Here is a 4,954-nt window from a genome sequence, read left to right as displayed (position 1 = left end):
ACTACCTGTAATACATAAAACTGAGTGGGTCAGGCTTGGGAGCCTGGTGAGCACATAGGGTTTTCAACCCACAATAAATAAGTTTATTAATTTCATCAACAAATAATAACCCAATTACCCGTTCCCGTTATACTCACATTATGTCCCTAAACACCTATCATAAGGGACCTATCCTAAGGATCATCATCGGGATGGACACTACTGCTAAGGGGGTTCCTTAGCAATAAATGTCCTAAAGGCAACCATGAGGAGGATGGAGTACACCGGTGAACACATCGTTCACAACACCTACAGGTTGCGAGCCTACCAGCGTTCCATTGAACTGTCTAGAAGAGTCCGTGGTCGTCATCTATACTCCGCTAGATGACTGGATCAACAACAACATCGAGGTCTCTCATCATTTTATCACACATCATATTACATGTAACCATGTTTTACCCCAACATTTCCGTAGATATAAAATATATATACAATTTAAATCATTGAAAACATGTATAAAAATGTTCATCCAGCATAGATAGCAAGTATTCAGATAATATGCACACATAGCACGTAATTTAGATAAAATACTTCATATCTATGTGTAAACTGAAAGTAACTATGCACTCACCTGAAAGGTGGTGACTCAGCACTCGGATAGCGCTTCGATACTCTCAAAACAATTTTCCTTTGATAAAACCTAGTATCAATACCACTAGGGTTTAGTCTAACGATAACCGCAACAAATTAATAGTCTGACTATTATTACTATTATATAAGCGTTAAATAACACTCAATATAACTCATAATAATGGCCCAAATAATTATTTTAAGGACCTAATAACATTACTATAATTATTTGAAAGCCATATTAAAAATTGTGTAAGCGTAACTCACTTACAGCGGATTTTAAAGAAAACCGGGCTTTGCTCGGAGCAGCGTTTCCGAAACCGAAAGAACTTTTTTCTCGGGACTCCGAGAGCCTCGTGGCTTCCCTCAGGAGCTAAGGGATTTTTCCTAGGGTTTAGGGGGTAAATAGGCTAGAAAGAGAAAGGAAGTTAGAGAGAGAAGTGAATTGGTGTGAAAATTTCAGAAGAGTTCGCATGCTATTTATAGGCCAGCATCCTCGGATTCACGCTGGGTGTACCGAAGCTACGCGAGGCGTAGTCTTCGGATAAGATCGCCAACTCGGACCAGCTGTCTCGCAACATCGGAAGAGATAAGGGCGAGGGTACGCAGGGCGTACTGACTTTGGACGCGGGGCGTATGCGAGGGCGACGTGTCATCCATCTGAAGCGAGGCATGATCAGCAAGCGACGGTCCAGATCATGTCACGTCATCAATCGAGCAACAAGTTTCGCAAATTCAAGTCTAAACTTTAAAAATTCGTGACTTTTGCGTACGAGCTCCGTTTTCGACGTTCTTTATATCCACGCAAAGGTGGGAATGTACTCTACAACTTTTGTTTAGACTCCGTCGGCTAATTTTGACTTTATTTTAAAAGTTATATTATTAACAGGCCGGGACAGGATTGGTCCGTTAAAAATTCATAACTTCTTCATCCGACGTCCGTTTTCGTCTGTCTTTTTATTGTTATGCTACTAATAACGAGATCTTCAATTCTCGTTTAGGTTGTGTCGGCTAAAAACCGCTCGATCTAATATTTGAATTTCGGGTTGTACACTGCTAAGCCGAAACTTCTAAAAATCATAACGTCTTCATACGAAGTCAGATTTGGGCGTTTTTTTATGGACGCTCTCAGTTTAACATACTCTACGAATTTCGTTTAGATCGCTAAGGCTAAATCTCGCTTTATCGTAAATTCACTATTTACGCTCCCCTGTATCGTGCCGGTTTTGTCGCGAAACTTCGATGGGTCATAACTTTTTCGTTATAACTCGGATTTCGGCGTTCTTTATATCTCCGGAATCCTTGTTTCAACCACTGCAACTTTATGTAGAGATATCGGGCTTATCTCACACATTGATTTTGACGCTTATTTTTATTCTTTATTAATTATACATTTATAATTAAATAATAAGCACATAAATACACATTGATATTGCCATATTTATACTTAATTTTAGGCAATATTTAAGTACATTTTTATTAAAAATTTGGTAATTTGTTTAGAATAATGGTACTTATGAACTTAAATGTTATTTACAGCCAAAAAGAAGACATTTTGAAGAAAAGGGACTAAAAACGTTAAAGAAATAAACTTTGGGAATTAAAAGAGTAAAAGTGAAGAAAATCTGGAAAAAGATTATTCACGACGTGAGATTTAAAGGATTCACGACGTGAATCGTTGGTTCTAGAAGATATGTACGCGGGTGAAGGAATCCTTGACGGACACGGTTATCTACAACTCACGACGTGAATTTCTTATTATTCACAACGTGAATTTATGGATATCAGCAACTATATAAATCCTTGACCATTACAAATAGAGGCAACTTTTGGCTGGAGAGAGGAGTTCCAGAAGACGATTTTAAGGAGAGGAAAACTCTGGGAAAAGGCTTTCAACATCAAAAAGAGTGAAGGTCCATAATTTAGTTTATTTTGTTAATTAAGAACATGTTTTATTACACTTTGAATTGTGTTAGTTTGTTAGTTGCTATGATGAGCAGCTGAATCTAGCTACTCTCGTTTAGCTAGATGAAACTTCCAACTTATGAATAGCTCAATTTTTATGGATTATGTTTAGTTGGTGAAAATTGCTTGTGTTTGATTGGTATTACCTAGCATGCTTATGTTTGTTTTCTAATTGCTTGATTGCATGTTCTGTGTAGCTTAGTGACCATTAACTGCATGAACTTGTTTACCTAACGATTTAGTGAACATTGAATTGTTAGAGCTAGGATTGACCAATCTTAGTTAGTAATTAGAGAAAATAAGCTTAGTTGTGCTAGAGAACGTGTATTGTGACCATAATTGCGTTTATATAACAAATCTTACATAGCATATTTACATTCATAATTAGTTATGTGTTTAATTATGTGTGAACATACATGGTTTGACATGAATTAGTTAATTATTGGTAAAGTTAGAACTAAATTACTAAAACAACTAAAAACCAACTTAATAATCCATAATCATTAGCTAGCCATAAGGAAGAAGTGGATTCAAACTAAACAAGAGTGTGTTTTTACTTATTGAATTTGATTTAAGTTCATCTGATCTTGTAAAATCAGATAAAACCCCTTTTAAACTTGTTAATAATTAGGTTAATTTTATAGTAAATAGATTAAATAGTAACACCGTTCCTTGTGATCGACACCCGCCTTACCCAAGCTATACTGTAATCTGATTAGGTACACTGCCTATAAGTGCATAGTTAGTTTAAGTTAGTTAGGTTATAAATATTAAAATTAGTGGGTACTTTTGTGCACATCAAGTTTTTGGCGCCGTTGTCGGGGAACGACACATTTATTAGTTTATTTAGTTGCATTAAATTAATCGACCCCTTTTTGTGGAATAAAATCTGCAAAAAAAAAAGTTAATTGGTTATTTATTTTTGTTTATTATCTTAGCTTAGTTGATTAGCATATAACAACAAAAAATTTGTTTTCTGTTTTTGTCACAAAATTCACGACGTGAGTTTTAATAAACTCACGACGTGAAAGCTGTGATTTCAGTTTTTTAGTATTTTCTTATTTTAGTTCAGTTTTACGTTTTTAGTTTAGCAAGTTGTAGGAGTTCATGACCAGAGGCTCAAACACACCCTTGGTGCCACCACTTAAAGATCCCGAGTCTGCAATTCACAAGAAAAAGACGCCCTTACAAGAATTGAAGTCAACTTTTTCAAGGAAGTCAGGAAAGAAGACAGGAGAGTCAAGTTCATCCGCGAGGCACAAGAGCAAATTTGAGCACTTGGACCAAACACCCGTCCAAACCGAGTCCGAATACGATACCGAGCCGGAATTTGAAGAACACACGAGCGAACCCGAGAACGAGCCAAGGAACGAGATGCCAATAATTGAAGAGATGTCCATGGGAGCTTACAAGAAGCGGATCTGAGAAGATATGGGTCCCGGCTTAGTCCAACCCGCAATGCCTGCACTGCCACATTCGAGTTGAAGGGGCACATCTTGACTACACTGAAGGATATCCCATTTTTCGGGAAAGATCATGAGGATGCTTTTAAGCATCTAGATGAAGTCAACGACATTGCGGATTACTTCAATGTCCCAAATGTCAACAGAAACACAATCTTGCTTAGGATGCTTCCCATCACTTTCAAAGGAGCTGCTAAGGAGTGGTTAAAGTCACTTCCACCGGGTACAATTACCACTTGGGCTCAAATGCGTGAGCAATTCCTGGACCAGTTTTGCCCACCATCCAAGATAGCCAAACTCAAGAAGGCGATAGCCAACTTTGAGCAACAGCCAGGGGAGTCATTATACGAAGCATGGGAGTGGTACAAGGGCTTGCTCAGAAATTGCCCTCAACATGATCTAAATGTGCAACAAGAGATGTCAATCTTCTATGATGGGGTCAACGTTATGACAAGACAACTCCTTGATTCTCAAGGACCTTTGACAAAGAAAAATCCAAGGGAGGTTAAGGAGCTGATTGAAGAATTCGCCAAGCACTCTCGTGAATACCACAACCCTAGGCAAGATGGAATCAAAAGCCGTGGAGGGTCCCAAACAGAAGAAATAGCAGCTGTGATGGCTATGTTGAATAATTTGGACCGAAGGATAACACAAATGGATCAGTCAATACATGCCATAAGAGTGGGTTGCGAGAGATGTAGTGGTCCACACTTGACCAAAGATTGCAATTTAGATGAGTTTGGGAACAGAAAAGCTCAAGTGTGCTACTCAAGCGGGGATAAGTTTGATGAGGATTGGAGGAAACCGAAAAAGGAGTGGCTGTCATATGAAGAGTATAAGAAGCAAAAAAAAGAGAAGTATAGGCAGACAGGTCGAGGCTTTTATCAAAAGGAGCAACCACCAGCCGAGAAGAAACC

At 38.2% G+C, this 4,954-nt stretch overlaps 1 non-coding gene across 1 annotated transcript; it reads right to left on the bottom strand.

Moving 5' to 3' along the window:
- Positions 1-4,331: 4,331 nt before the first annotated feature.
- On the bottom strand, positions 4,332-4,438 carry LOC145103410 (small nucleolar RNA R71). Its single transcript, XR_013706503.1, has one exon. It is a non-coding gene; the product is annotated as a small nucleolar RNA R71 (small nucleolar RNA).
- Positions 4,439-4,954: the final 516 nt, after the last annotated feature.

The sequence above is a fragment of the Lactuca serriola genome, chromosome 4 (assembly GCF_051521515.1).
Source record: "Lactuca serriola cultivar US96UC23 chromosome 4, Lser_US96UC23_V15, whole genome shotgun sequence".
Lineage (NCBI taxonomy): Eukaryota > Viridiplantae > Streptophyta > Magnoliopsida > Asterales > Asteraceae > Lactuca > Lactuca serriola.
Note: the sequence above shows the minus strand (reverse complement) of the source record. Positions and strands in the feature narration are given on the sequence as shown.